We start from the raw sequence: 16,233 nt of genomic DNA on the forward strand, positions 1-16,233 counted from the left end.
ATTCTTAATAGAGGAGATATGTTGGTTAAAAAGTTCAAAATTTCAGGTTGGAAATATGGCCTAGTGGTAGAGTGCTTGCCTCATATACATGAAGCCCTGGGTTCGATTCCTTAGCACCACATATATAGAAAAAGCCAGAAGTGGTACAGTGGTTTATGTTGTAGAGTGCTAGCCTTGAGCAAAAAGAAGCCAGAGACAGTGCTCAGGCTCTGAGTCCAAGCCCCAGGACTGAAACAAAACAAAACAAAAAATCAAAATTTCATTCACATACATTATTAATACAAAAATATGTATTTCTTAACTCCCAATGAAACAAATATTCCATTTGAGTCACTGAAAGAATATTGTGAATTTTGAAAATTTAGATAATAAATCGACAGGCATTTAACAATTGCATTGTGGTTAGATTTAGCAGCAACATTTCTAAGTGTTATGACTATGTAGGGAATATGTAGCTAAGAATTTAGGGTCATATAAAACTGTACAAACATGATTTATGATGATCATTTATATATCATGTTCTTGAATTTTAAATGTCTAAGTATATATGTGTAAGTATTTTGGGTTTGGATATATTTGGCTGTCATTCCCTAAGTATATTTTTCTAAAGGTTGGATCTAGTGTAGTAGAACAAATAAGCAACCACAAAGGACAAAAATGGTTGAGCCTTTAAATGTGGAGTGTCATTAGCAATTTTTATGCTCCTCTTCCTCTGTCCTCATTTAAATGTAACAGGATGAAGCCATTTGGCAAACATCCAAACACACTTGGATGCTTCCACAAGAAAATAGAAACTCACAACGTCACTTGCAGAATTCAGGGAAATGAATTTTACTGCAAGTGTTCAGCCATAAATGCCCTTCACTACAAGCTGAACACCACAGCGCTGCCAACAAACTAGCAAATAACCTGCATCGATGCCCTTAACACTGGACCTTATATTCAAGACCATTTGTGTGAGAGCAAAGCCATTATTCAGGAGTCTTTTCTGTTTCTCCACTAACTAATTGTTCATTGGCTTTCACAGTGAAGAACCAAATCAGGATTCTCTTCCAACTATCCATTTCTTTTGCTCTAAAATGGGTATTTATAAAATGCATTTGCAAAAAAGTCTATAAAAACACACTGTCTTTCTCTCCCATCGCCATTCTTTTGCATTTAAAACAACCCAAGAGAAGGCTGCCAGACCTGCCCATAGCTCAAGCTTTTCATGTGTTATGCTTGGAACAACTGCAGTGGTTACTCAGGGAATCTCTCTCTCTCTCTCTCTCTCTCTCTCTCTCTCTCTCTCTCTCTCTCTCTCTCTCTCTCTCTCTCTCTCTCTCTCTCTCTTTCTCTCTTTTTTGAATTTCCAGCCCAATGTGTCCATTGCTACTACTTTTCTGAAACATTTTGGAAAAAATTTGTGTTCTCTGGAAAAGGAATTTATAACTTCCTGTATCTCACTGTTATGCAAAAAAAAAAAAAAAAAACCTCTATCCAATCACATAATCACACATCTGTCTTAAAATCATTATCCCTCTACTCTTCTTTACTCTCCTGCTCAGAGACCTTCTTCATTCAGGAAAGTGTACCATTTCTTGGACACAAAGGTTTTGTCTTTTCTTTTTATTTATATTTATCTTTTCTCTTGTTTGCTTACAACGTATTTCAGAATAAGCACCATCTCTACCTAGACTTAAATAAATCACATCTACATTTCCAAGACAAATATTTAGGTAAGCACAAGAATTTCTGTTTTTCTCCCTCCATGTCCTATTCCAATAAAATGTATTCTGTCTCTTTCATAAGGCATGTAACATATACTTTAATTAATTTCATGCTAGGTACATCCTGTCTGCAGGAGTTTAACATACAGTTAAAAATAAAATTGTATTACTAAATTTTAGTCTTTCACATGTTTAAATATCCTATGCTATTGGTTTTTAAATATTTTCATATATTTGTATGCCCAATAATAATTATAACTAGTGATATGTGTTCTAATGCCTACGTTGGTGAATATCATCTGTCCCATTATACAGACACATTACAGCTATCAACAGTTGAAGAGACAGAGGTTTAATGTTCAGTGGCCAGTCCGTCAGACCCAGGAGTCTATCATAGATTCCACTGGTGCCAGTCTACTGGAAACACAGGACAACTCACAACAAAATAGCAGTAACTTTCAAAAGGATTAAAAGGACCATATTATTTTGATATAGCTCACAAAAACAGAGAATTTTACATGCATCTATGTGAGAATATACTAATATATATGTGAGTTTACACATAAATAGAGAAATTTACACACACATACATTTATGAGAATTTATACATAGAGAAATGTGCGCACATACACACATTTGTGCATGCACATGTATATGAGAATTTACTCTTACATAAGAATTCACATATAAATAAATTTTGAAAAGTAGACATAAAATAAGTATACCTAGAGGATAAGAATCTATTTTTCTGGGCTGAGATTATGGCCTAGTGGCAACAGTGCTTGCTCCATATACATGAAGCCCTGGGTTCGATTCCTCAAGCACCACATATATAGAAAAGGCCAGAAGTGGTGCTGTGGCTCAAGAGGTAGAGTTAGCCTTGAGCAAAAAGAAGCCAGGGACAGTGCTCAGGCCCTGAGTCCAAGCCCTGGGACTGGCAAAAAATAAATAAATAAACTTCCAAAAAAAAGAATCTATTTTTCTTTAATAAATGAACCTGACTTGAGACCACTACTTAATACAATAGCATTATAAAAATTAATCAAACATTTAAAAAATCCTTAATCAGCTGATAAAGCTGGCACCATTCTGTATAAAACTATGTGAAACAACATTTGATAAAGGCATATAGTCATGATTTTATTTCTTGAGTCTACTGTAGATCTTAAAGCAGGATGACCTGTATAGTGAGTATTTAATAAACATTTTTATATAAACAAAAATTAGGGATTTGCCTAGGTGGTTTTCCTAAAGGTAGCTTAGTTTTTACTTGTACTAAAATACAATTTGTATTTTATCGCTCTTTTAAAATCAAAATGTGCTTGGTTATTCACTGAATATCAGAGGTCCTCTAGGGAGACACTGGGTATAAGTGCATGGTTCATTGATCAGTCCTCTATCCCTATCATGTGTCAGAAACTATCCAGGTTCTAATGAAAGAATGTTGAATATGTAACTCAAGTTACTCTTATGAGTGTTGAATCTACTCAGGAGATGAAATACAAAAATAAAAGCTGCTGACTTTTGTGGATTGATTTTGTACCCTGCTACTTTGCCAAAATGGTTTATTAGGTGTAGGAGTTTGGGGACTGTTTTTGGGGTCCTTCAGATATAAGATCATGTCATCTGCGAATAGGGATAGCTTGATTTCTTCCTTGCCGATTTGGATCCCTTTGATGTCCTCCTCTTGCCTTATTACTATGGCTAGGGCTTTCAGCACTATGTTGAAAAGAAGTGGGGAGAGTGGGCATCCTTGTCTTGTTCCTGAGTTTAGGGGGAATGATTTTAGTTTCTCCCCATTTAATACGATACTAGCAGTTGGTCTGTTGTATATGGCTTTTATAATTTTGAGGAATGTTCCATCTATTCCTGTTCTCTCCAGAGCTTTTAATAAGTATGCATGGTGTATTTTGTCAAAGGCTTTTTGGGCATTGACTGAGATAACAATGTGATTCTTGATTGTAGTTCTGTTTATGTGGTGAATTACGTTGATTGATTTACGGATGTTGGACCATCCTTGTGACTGTGGGATGAAGACTACTTGGTCATGATGTATAATTTTCTTGATCAGTTTCCGGATCCTGTTAGCTAATATTTTATTGAGGAGCTTTGCATCTGTGTTCATTAGTGATATTGGCCTGTAGTTCTCTTTTTTTGTTGGGTCTTTGCCTGGTTTGGGGATGAGTATAATATTAGCTTCATAGAATGAGTTTGGGATTTCTCCCTCTGTTTCTATTTCGCGGAAGAGTTTGAGGAGTATTGGAATTAGCTCCTCACTAAAGGTTTTATAGAATTCGTTGGTGAATCCATCTGGGCCTGGGCTTTTCTTTGTTGGGAGGCTCTTGATTACCTGCTGTATCTCGCTGTAAGTGATTGGTTTATTTAGTTGATTTATTTCTTCTTGGTTCAGTTTGGGCAGTTTATACTTCTCTAAGAATTGATCCATTTCTGTAAAATTATTGTTTTTTAGTGAGTAGAGGTTCTGGAAATAGTTCCTTATGATTGTTTGAATGTCGTGTGTATTTGTTGTAATTTTTCCGGTGGAGTCCCTGATTTTACGTATGTGAGTCTCTTCTCTTCTTTTTTTGTATGTCTTGCAAGGGGTCTGTCAATTTTATTTATTTTCTCGAAGAACCAGCTTTTAGTCTTATTTATTTGTTGAATGGTCTTTCTATTTTCAATCAGATTTATCTCTTCTTTGATCTTTGTGATCTCTCTCCTCCTAGTCATTTTAGATTCGATCATTTCTTGTTTCTCCAGTTGTTTCAGTTTCATTGTGAGGTTATTCACCTGCTGTGCTTCCATTCTTTTAATGTGAGTGCTGATGGCAATGATCTTGCCCCTCAGTACTGCCTTAGCTGTATCCCATAGGTTTCTTTGTGATGTATTTTCATTGTCATTGTGGCTTATGAATTCATTAATTTCATCCTTAATTTAGTCTGTGGTCCACGTGTTAGATAACCGTGAGGAGTTTAGCCTCCAAGAGTGTGTATAGCCTTTGTGGTAACCGTTGTTATTGAGGATTACCTTTATTGCAGCTTTTCTGTACACCAGCAATGTACAAGCAGAAAAGGAAATTATGGAAATAATTCCATTTACAGTAGCCAAAAGAAGAATAAAGTACCTAAGGATCAACCTAACCAAGGAAGTAACAGACCTATTTAATGAGAACTATAAAAATCTAATAAGGGAAATCAAAGAAGACACAAGGAGATGGAAAGACCTCCCATGCTCATGGGTAGGCAGAATCAATATAGGGAAAATGGCCATATTGCCCAAATTGTTATACAAATTCAATGCAATCCCCATCAAAATCCCAGCTACATTCTTCACTGAAATAGAGAAAGCAACCCATAAATTCATATGGAACAGCAAAAGACCTAGAATAGCCAAAGCAATTCTAGGCAAAAAAAGCAGCGCAGGAGGTATCACAATACCAGACTTCAAGCTGTACTATAGAGCCATCATAACAAAAACAGCAAAACAGACCTGAAGACCAATGGATTAGAATTGAAGATCCAGAAATAAATCCACACTCTTACAGTCAGCTGATATTCAACAAAGGAGCTAAAGGCATTCAATGGAATAAGCAGAGCCTCTTCAACTACTGGTGTTGGGAAAACTGGGCAACCATATGCAGAAAACTCAAAGTAGACCCAAGCCTATCACCATGCACCAAGATCAACTCAAAATGGATCAAGGACCTCAACATCAGACCTGAATCCTTGAAATTACTGAAGGACAGAGTAGGAAAGTCGCTAGAACTTATAGGTACAGGAAGGAACTTCCTGAATAGAGTCCCAGGGGCACAACAGATAGGGGAGAGACTCGACAAATGGGACTACTACAAATTAAAAAGTTTCTGCACAGCTAAGGACATAGCCACAAACTAGAAAGACAGCCAACGATATGGGAAAGGATATTTACCAGCACAGCAATAGACAATGGCCTAATATCTGTCATCTACAGAGAACTCAAAAAACTAAGCCCCTCCAAGCCCAGTAAGCCAATTAAGAAATGGGCAAAGGAGCTAAAGAGAGACTTCACAAGAGAAGAGATAAAAATGGCAAAGAAATATATGAGGAAATGTTCAACATCCCTGGCAATAAAGAAAATGCAAATAAAAACAACCCTAAGATACCACCTCACCCCAGTTAGAATGGCCTATACTCTGAACTCAGGCAACAACAAATGCTGGAGGAGGTGCGGGGAAAGAGGAACCCTTCTCCATTGTTGGTGGGAGTGCAAATTAGTACAACCACTTTGGAGGACAGTATGGAGGTTCCTCAAAAAGTTCAACATAGACCTACCCTATGACCCAGCCATACCACTCCTAGGCATCTATCCTGAACAACAGGTCCCAAGATATCAAAAAGACATCTGCACTTCCATGTTTATCACTGTACAATTCACAATAGCCAAAATATGGAAACAACCCAGATGCTCCTCCACAGATGAATGGATCCAAAAAATATGGTACCTATAAACAATGGAATACTACATAGTGATTAGAAATGGTGAAATACTGGTATTCACAGGGAAATGGTCAGAACTTGAACAAATAATGTTGAGCAAGACAAGCCTAGAACACAGAAAACAAAGGGGCATGATCTCCCTAATATATGTCTGTTAAGGTGGGGGAAGAGGGAGACAGTAGAAACCAGGTCTGTGAAACCAAAAACCTCTTGTCAAATGGTATTTCCCACAGGTTTGGGTCAACGACCCTACACTATGTAACTAAAACCAAACAACTACGCAACATCTAAAGGTCAAAAATTGACCTCTCAGTGGATCACAATAGCTCAAAAGCTATGTATGTACGTTCATATAAGACTATTGTCAACATACTGTCTATTTTAGACATTACATTTAAAGACCTAGGCGAATTTTCTTTGGCGTAGGCCACGTGGCTACTGTATATGTTCTTGGTACATTGTGTATTGTATATATGTCTACCTGACCTAGGGAAGGGAAAGAAAAACACGGTGTAAGATAGCGCAAGAAATGTACATACTGCCCTACTATGTAACTGTACCCCTTTTGCACAAAACCTTGTCAAAAAAGTTTGTTTCGTTAATAAATTAATTAATTAATTTTAAAAAAGAAATATAAAAATAAATCAAAACATCCAGATGATATTTTTTGAGTACATACATTGAAAAGAAAACAAATACTGTGACTGAACATTATCTTGTTTGGAAATCCAAAGGAAGAAGTCACTAGTGTCAGTATGCTCAAAAATCTTACTAACGATATGTATACTGATGCCAACTGTGAATGAAGACAAGGAAACATTGTGTGAATAATAAGGGAAGGGAAATGCTTGGGAGAGAAGAAAGGAACTGATAAAATAGGAACAAACTTTGAATTTGAGGAATAAAGGAAAGCCAATATAATTGGGGCAAGAGTGCAAAGAAGAGTATAACAAGAATTTCCATCAGGGACTGTAGAGTCAGATAGATTGGGGTCAAATACCAGTTCCTCTGTCTACCAGCTTTTCAACTTTAGAGAAGTTACCTGAAGAAAAAAGGTTAATAAAATTCCTTTTCCTTCTGCATGTGAAATTAGCTGGAGCTTAATTTGATAATCCCATTCAAAATCAGAATATTAAGTATATTACGAAGTAAAATATTGCTTATGGTAAAATTTGATCAATTTGAAACTTCTGGGAGTAATATAAGCATGTTTCTAAAACCTGATTAGAATCCATACTACGGATGTTTCCTGTAACTGACATGTTCTTGAAAACTGTGTACCTTCTAATGAATTACAAATAGTTTCTATGTTATCACATTTGTTTTCAATACAAAAAACTATGAATAATATCTAGCATACCTTGATCTAATATCTAGATCAAATTAACAATCATAAAAATTTATATATCTTGTTCAATATTTTATATTGCTCCTAGCATTAAATATTTCATCTTTTCCATCCAAAACCATCCTTAAACTTCTTATTATATGCTTGTGGTTATGTGTCCACAACATAAGATAATAGTATAACCTTCTGTGATAACCTTCTGGAGAAGTAAAATGGCTCTACATTCCTACCATTATTTTTATTCTTTGTTATTTTCCTCATTATATATATTTAAAAACCATGTCAAAAGTGACTGGTGAATTTATTATTAAAATTCCCTTTTGATTATCATGATTGTCAGCATTCCAACTCTTGATCCTTTTCTACTTCATTGTCTCACAATACTTTTATTCTTATATTAAATTTTATCATCAGCCCTTCATAACTTAATAATTTTCTATAACTTTCATTTTTTAGTTAAAACATTTTAAAGTTGAATAGTTCAGCCATTTAAATATTATTGATTCTATCGGCCTTTTGCAGGTTATTTATGGACCCACTTTCTGTCTTGTGTTTCTTTTACCCTGATAAAATTGTTAGAGCACCTTTGATTCCACTTATCCCTTTTAGCTAACATTAATTCACTCAGCTTTATTTTCTTGTTTGCCCTTTCTTGCCCTCAAAGCTTAAAAATTTATATTCAATATACTATGTACTCTTCTTTTTATTTCCTCCCCTCTCCATTTCCATAATGTGCCTACTTTATGTCCCTGATCCTTGATTGATCCACCCACGCCACATCCTTCATGCAGTGAAATTGTCACATATTTCCAATTTGACATGGTACTAACGAGCATGTCCTAATTTTCCTTCACTTTGGAACTCCAGTTTTCTTCTAATGCTCCTGTTTCACTGCTGTAGTTTTCAGTAGCCATTTTCATATTTCATCTCATTTTCACTTATGAATTTGAAATATATATCTACCAAATTAGAAATATAAGGTAAGATATTTCGGTATGGTTTTCTATCAGTGGGACACACAATTCTTCTGTAAAAACCTAGGGTTTCCCAACCTAGGGTTGGGAAAAATAACTAAGTTGTGTGTGTCTCATTTATAAAGCTTACATCTTGATCCCAAGTTTCTAGGGATCCAATCACTTATGAGCTTCTTAAATAATTCATTCCCTTCTACTAGCTTATAACCAGTAAATAAACATTTATGGTCTTTAAACAAATATTTGCCTGTAGTTTTATACCTATAAGAATTGTCAAGATCCTCTTATGATTTTTGTTTTTGTGATGGAATTCATTTGAGATGGTGTAATCATTGTCATAAGCTAACTGCTGTAACAAATAGGCCCCAGAAGGTATAATGTCTTGAACACAATGAGAGGCTAGCAAGTACTCACCACAGTGATTACTTATCTTCATTGGGAAGGTGCTGAGGAATAGGTTGGTAGTGTGAAGTTCCTTCAAAAAGCTTTTAAAGACCTGATGCTCAAATTGGCTATAATATAAATAGGTAAATAGGGTCAGAATTGGGGGTTCAATGTAAAACTTCTGTACCTGCATCTGCAGGGTTAAGGGACTTGTGTGATGTCATCTAAATGTTAACCAGAAAGATCTCATATATCTTTAACTGCTTGATTCCCTTGCTGAGATGGTTTCGTAGGTAAATCCTGGATTTGCTCATGTGTAGCCTTAGGAACAACAGGGATGGTTCGAATCCTGGTTCTCTCAATCTCCATGGCTGACTACCCTTTTGTCAGCCTTATTAGGACCTTTACTTATACTGTTGCTACTAATAACTTTCGGACCGTGTATCCTGGGCAGATTAAAAGATCTTTTGCGGGGGCAAATCAGTAATCTAAAATTAATGATCATCAGGCAACAGTATGAAGGGTTGCACAATCAGGATTCCAATCTTTAAGATTAAAGAATTGCCAAAAAGAAAAGGGAGGAATGTAAATGTAAAATAAAATTGAAAAAAGCTTGTAATATATAGTTGCTATAGTTGCAGTTGCCTCAAACAAACCTCTGTCTCAACAAGTCCCCACCAACCAGATATTTCCTTGTTCCTTCTTCCCCTTGTCCCCCAGGTAACCTCTGCCTTCTGCTTCTATATAAAAGCTTTCCTGAAACGAGGCTCGGGGCTCTCAGTTAGTTCTGTGAGCCCCAGCATGCTGGTCCTCCAATAAACCCTTTGCTTTTGCATGAAAAAAAAAAAAAAAAAAAAAAAAAGACCTGATGCTGGTGGAGTGTCTCTTATCTTCAACAGGTGGTTTCCAAAGTCATGTTGGGTATTCTATTTAAGTCACTCAGAGGGAAGAACAGCTCAGATAACCTTGTTAGTTTCCAGTGCTACCATGTACATGTCACTGGTAAAACCTAATACTCTGTATCTAACTATAGGCAAAATGGGGAATTCATTCCTCCTATGTGCATGGGAAAGAGAGAGAAATGTAGAGTTCGAAGAATGACTAGATATTGCTGCCTCACAAAGCAAAAGAAATAGATGTGATTTTTTTCCTGCTTAGTAGGGGAAAACAGTAAATATGCTGAAAAAATAATGAAAACTAAAGCATGTGGAAAGAAATAGATGTTATTTTTTTTCCTGCTTAGATGTTGAAAATAGGATATACACTGAAAAATATAATGAAAATTAAAGGATGCATGGTGAAATGATTTTTTGCTGACTTTTTTTTTTTTTTTTTTTTTTTTGGCCAGTCCTGGGCCTTGGACTCAGGGCCTGAGCACTGTCCCTGGCTTCTTCCCGCTCAAGGCTAGCACTCCGCCACTTGAGCCACAGCGCCGCTTCTGGCCGTTTTCTGTATATGTGGTGCTGGGGAATCGAACCTAGGGCCTCGTGTATCCGAGGCAGGCACTCTTGCCACTAGGCTATATCCCCAGCCCCAGCTGCTGACTTGTTTTAAAACAATATTTTGTCTAGGATGGCCATCTATAATTTTAAATTATGTGTATCAACATTTTAAGCTGAATATAAATATATTACATATTTAAAAGTTTCATGATGACAACTCATGGTCCATTTCCTGGCTTTATCTGCATGAGAATTATTATCATTTGACATGTATTCTGTTTTACTTATTTTTTTAATGAACTGACTTTATAGAATTCTGTGCTAATAAGCTAGCCACATATGGCTAATTCAATTTAATTAAAATTTAAAATTCAGTTCCTTAATCTCATTAACCACATTAGCCACACCCAGTAGCTAATATCCAGATACAGTTAGTGGCGCCATATTTAAAAGCATGGGCAGGACATATCTGTTATTATACCAAGCTTTGATGCACAGTGTTTTAGTTAATAACAATTTTTAACCTATCCAATTCAAATTGTTTTAATTTTATAAAGCATGTAAAGCATACTACTCAGAAAAGGAGTTCAAGAATGCAGGCTCATACAAAATTATTTTCCTACTAATAACGTTGTATATATTCTAAATGATAAAATTCCTAAAATAAGTAATTCTAGACTCACTATGTCAGTAAATAACCATGAACTTATCTTTCTGGCCTTAGCAGGTAAGTTCTTATGTAAATAAAGTTGGAAATCATTAGACAAAACTTTTAGGAGAAGATTAAAATTCACCATGGTGTTTGGGATTATGGACCAGATTTTTCTTACTCTCCATGTGAAATCAATTCTATTATTCCCATTTAGAGATGTAGAAATTACAAATGAAGACTTAGTACCTATCATAGCATTCTTATCCATACTTCTAGCTGCAAAAATAATATCCCTGATAAAAATATTATTTTAACTATGTTGAAAATTCAACTGGCCACATTTTATTTGGGATTAGTTTTGTTTCAACCTATCCAAAAATTTCAGCATAATGAAGTGTGAACTTAGAGTTAACCTAACAGCTGCCTATTAATTTCAACCAAATTGCAGTACTTTCTTTTGGCACCCTGCCATCAATTCCCTATCCCCAATGTCTTGGTTTTGCAAGTCTGTTTGTGTGCCATTATCTGTAAAAAATATCCAATCCAGTGAAAGCCAATCTCAATGTGCAAATGAACACATTAATATCCTAATTTTCCTCTACTTTTGAAAACATTAACATGACTATCCTTTTAAAGAAAACTAAATCTATAAAGCATGGTTTCCACATCACTATCTCAAGTCTATTATGAAATAGGAGAGTATACTGCACCAACCAAGTAGTAACTACCTAAAGGGCTTTCTGTAGTCATGGTTACTTTGCTATTCTCAAACCTGGTGAAGATATATGACAAATCACACCCATATCCAGAGTATTTGCAATGCACATTTCATGGGGAAAATAGAGGAATAACTTTTTCAATGATCTCTCTAAAGCATTTTAAAATCTGTGAAGTCTGCCTGACATGATGTGAGAATTCTTCTCCTTTATTCCTGCTATCTTCAGTATGTTTTCTTCAGTGAAAAAGCTAAGGGACAGTGCTGAGACCTTAGTACTGGTGTGTGTGTGTGTGTGTGTGTGTGTGTGTGTGTGTGTGTGTGTGTGTATGCGCGCGCTTGTGTGTGCATACAAACATTTTATGAGAATAATTAATAATTTCTAGAAAGTTGTTTTCAAATTAACAATAAGATGGTGGCAGAACATTACATTAAGTCAGTGTGTTACTTTCTTTCTCCAGAAAGTCTTGCATAAAAAGTTATCTGAATTATGCAAATTATTTCTTAGTAGGATTACTGTTTATATAAATTTATATGAAGGGGCTGGGAAAATGGCCTAGTGGCAAGAGCACTTGCCTCATATACATGAGGCCCTGGGTTCGATTCCTCAGCACCACATATACAGAAAACGGCCAGATGTGGCGCTGTGGCTCAAGTGGCACAGTGCTAGCCTTGAGCAAAAAGAAGCCAGGGACAGTGCTCAGGCCCTGAGTTCAAGCCCCAGGACTGGCCAAAAAAAAAAAAAGAAGAAAAAAAAAAGAAATAAATTTATATGAAATTGTAGGGGCAGGGGGCAGTGTGAGGTAGAATACAGTATGACAATTTTGAGAACTAATCAGTATAGACAGGAAAAGAGACTTGGATAATAGGAAATTAACTAGAGGTCATATAAGTAAAAGTATTTGCAGGAAGGAATAGGAGAAACGCTAGAGCTCCTTGGCATGGGTCAAATTTTTCTTAATAAAGGCCCACAAACACAGCAAAGCAAAGAAAGGTTGGACAAATGGGATTTCACCAAACTGCAGAGCTTTTGCACAGCAAATGATACAGCTAATAAGATAAATAGAAAGCCCTCAGGATGGGAGAAGACATATACTGGCCATGCAACAAAAAAGGGCCTCATATCTAAAATACACTTAGAACTCAAAAAAATAAGTTCCCTCAAACAAGTTCTGTAAGAAACAACTGGCCTCCTCAATGGGCTAAAGATTTAAAGAGAAACTTCTCTGAAGAGGACATGAGAATACCAAAAAGCACATGAAGAAGTGCTCAGCATCACTGGCCATAAAAGAAATGCAAATCAAAACAAAATTGAGATTCCACCTCACCCCAGTAAGGAATGCCCATTATCAAGAAAACTAACACCAGATGCTGGCAGGGATGTGGCCAAAGAGAACCCTACTACACTGTTGGTGGTTTTGTATACTTGTTCGGTCACTCTGGAAAGCAATGTGGAGGTTCCTCAAAAGGCTAAACATAAAGCTCCCCTATGACTGAGCAACCTTGTTTTGGGGCATTTACCCAAAGGATTATAAGCAAGATCACACTAAAGCTACCAGAACAACTATGTTTATTGCAGCACAATTTACCATCGCTAAAATATAGAACCAACCCAGATGCTTCTCCATAGATGAGTGGATCAAGAAACCATGGTACATATACATAATGGAATTCTATGTATCTATTAGAAGGAATGACATAGCCCCATTCGTGGGGAAATGGAAAGACTTGGAAAAAATCATATTAAGTGAAGTGAGCCAAACGCAAAGAAACATAAACTCTGTGGTTTCACTCATTGGAAACAATTACTACTGGTCTAGGATAGTCCTAGCAGAGGAGCACAATAGCTGGATAGCAATGTATGAAATTATGTCTTCTTCTTCCGTCTTTCTTCCCCATGCTTTTACCCCTGTTGTCATTGTCATTGATTTTGGTACACTGGGTATTGTATGTACGCTTATAAGAACCAGGGAAGGGGAATGCCAAAATAGAGAGATGAAGGGTAAAAGGTGAACCATGCAACAGCAATACTTATAAGACAATATGCTGTAAACCAACTGTACATTATAGGGGAGGGTGGGGAGGGAGCCAGGAAAGGAGAAGGTGGGAGAAAAAGGAAAGAGGTAAAAAGTTTGATAAAAAATGTACTCCCTGCCTTACATATCTAACTGTAACCCCTCTGTACATTACTTTGACAATTAAAAAATATTCTATGCAAGCTAAGGCATTTGGCCATATTTTCAGAATAATGAAAAACCAATGATGACCCACTGAATTTGAGATGATATTTAAGTATGCTGTCATTATATTTGGTTTGTTACTTGATTTATATTTGTGTATATATATATATATATATACTATATTCTCATGTCTTTCAGAGTGTTCCACTTACAACCTAGTTTTCTCATCCACTTATGTTCTTTTTATAATTAATAAATATGGATATAAATATTTTATTATACTCAGTAGTGTTTGCAGTAAATATTTTTGTAGTTTTCCCATTAATATTTTGACTTGATTTTTAGTATACTCAATAAATGATTAATACAATACATAAATGAAATAACTTCTCTTTGTGGATTCTAGGAACTCAATTATTATTTTAGTCTCATAAGCTAGTTTATATAGTCAGAAACATATTTAAGACCTTAAAGTATATAAAAGCATTTAAAAATACTAGGCGTAATGAAGATTCAAGCAATCACACTGGTAACCCCAGATTTTTATTATATTGCTCACTGACTTTGAAAAGGTACTTGCCTTTTGTTCTTTATCACACTCAAAATGAGGGCAATATTATATACTCACTCTTACCTGCTTTATGGAGGATAGTAAACAGATGAAATAGAAAGCAACACACATAATTAGCAAGTGGTATAAAACAGTCCCTGGTCTTTGAATGAGAATATTATTATTGGGAATCACTATAAATCACAATTTATTTCTGGTACTTAAAGCAAGGTGACAAGAGGGTAAAACTTGGTTTGGATTTCTGTGTTTTGTCTCGCTAAATTTTACCTTCTTTCAATTCCTAAAATAAACAAGACTTCTTATAGGCATTTTTAGTTCATTTACTACATGGGTTACTTCATTTAAGCATGATTTCTGACTCAGATCTTTTAGGAAGAAAAAACATAGAGTTGAAGAAAGGTTACAAAAAGAAATAGTGTTGAAGCTTGCAATGGTTGTAATCAACTCTTAACCAAGCTAATACAAATAGCTGTGGACATAGATATATTAGGACATTCTCATTATTTCTATTCCTTGACTCAAACAATTGGAAAAACTAAGTCTAACAGGCTTTCTTACCACAGTATGGAAAATAACCCAAATATTGTATGTAATTTACTTTAAAAAGTCTTGCTGCATCTGATTCTAAAATGCTAGTTAAGTTTAATGAATAATATTTTGAAACAATATCTAACCTATTTTTCTTTGTAGAACCCTAAATACCAAACAACTATTACATATTTGGCATATGGTTGCTACAAAATCTTTGTGAACAGATGGTTTAATTCTTATAATTCTGTTATGTAACTAATATTATGGTCATTAAGTATGCCAAAAATTCTTCTCACCCAGTATGTTTCTAGGTTTGCCCACGTTTGACAAGTGATATCTATGAAGTGGGTCCTTAAAACGCCAAAATGTCTTTAAGTGTTAGTGAAGAATATTCCAGCTGAATTTAAAACTGCTTTTATAAACAACATACATGAATATATCAAATGTTTCCAAGGGCTAGATATACAATATAAATGTGCAATCAAGTCAAGAGAGTGATTGAAGTGACCACTACCTGTGGAAAGGAGCTGTTTCTAGCACGTATTGTCATGTAGCAATAAAAGATTATATTGCCACATTATCTTGGTCTTTTTCTTCCATTTATTTTGTTGTTGTTATTATTATGTGTTCTGGTACTCTTAAATTCAGAACTTGGGTGCTGTCCACTAGCTTTTTGCTCAAGGCTTTACCACTCTACCACGAATGGAGCCATACTTCCACTCCTGGCTTTTTACTGTCAGTCGGAGAGCTGAGTCCCATGAACTTTACTACCTAGGCTGGCTTCAAACCATGATCCCAAAGTTAGCTTCCTGAGAAACTATAATTAAAGACATGGCCCACAGCGCCCAGCCTGTATCATCCTGTGTTTATGAAGTGAATCTAAAGATCTTAAATCTTAAAGTGTCACATCATATAATTAAACTTTAAACATTATGCTTTTGAAGATAGCACAGAGAGTGGGTCATTAAAATGTCTCTCCTAGTATACTTGTTACTATTTGATAATCAGATGATAAAAAGCATCTCATTTTGCAGGTGAGGGTGCTAGAGGTAAAAACATTGACTAATTAGCTGACAGTCACACAAGCTAGGAAGAAATGGTGATGTGATTCCAAACTTAACCAATAACTCTTTGCATTGCATTTCATTGTCTTATCTATGGTATGATGTACCTAAAGTGAGGGAGGAATGAAATCATGCCATTGTACTATTTGTTGCTTTCATGGCTCTGCATTCTGCTACTTAAACCAATG

At 35.6% G+C, this 16,233-nt stretch overlaps 1 protein-coding gene and 1 long non-coding RNA gene across 3 annotated transcripts in view; both read right to left on the reverse strand.

The window, feature by feature from the left end:
* Zfpm2 (zinc finger protein, FOG family member 2) overlaps positions 1 to 16,233 on the reverse strand; it is a 423,581-nt gene that overhangs the window by 91,881 nt on the left and 315,467 nt on the right. The gene's annotated exons all lie outside the window — the stretch shown is intronic.
* LOC125360494 lies at positions 8,538 to 10,022 on the reverse strand. The gene is made up of 2 exons (XR_007212767.1): positions 9,756 to 10,022; positions 8,538 to 9,002 (listed from the first exon to the last, which is right to left on the reverse strand). It is a non-coding gene; the product is annotated as an uncharacterized LOC125360494 (long non-coding RNA).

Source organism: Perognathus longimembris, chromosome 12 (assembly GCF_023159225.1).
Source record: "Perognathus longimembris pacificus isolate PPM17 chromosome 12, ASM2315922v1, whole genome shotgun sequence".
Taxonomy (NCBI): Eukaryota; Metazoa; Chordata; class Mammalia; order Rodentia; family Heteromyidae; genus Perognathus; species Perognathus longimembris.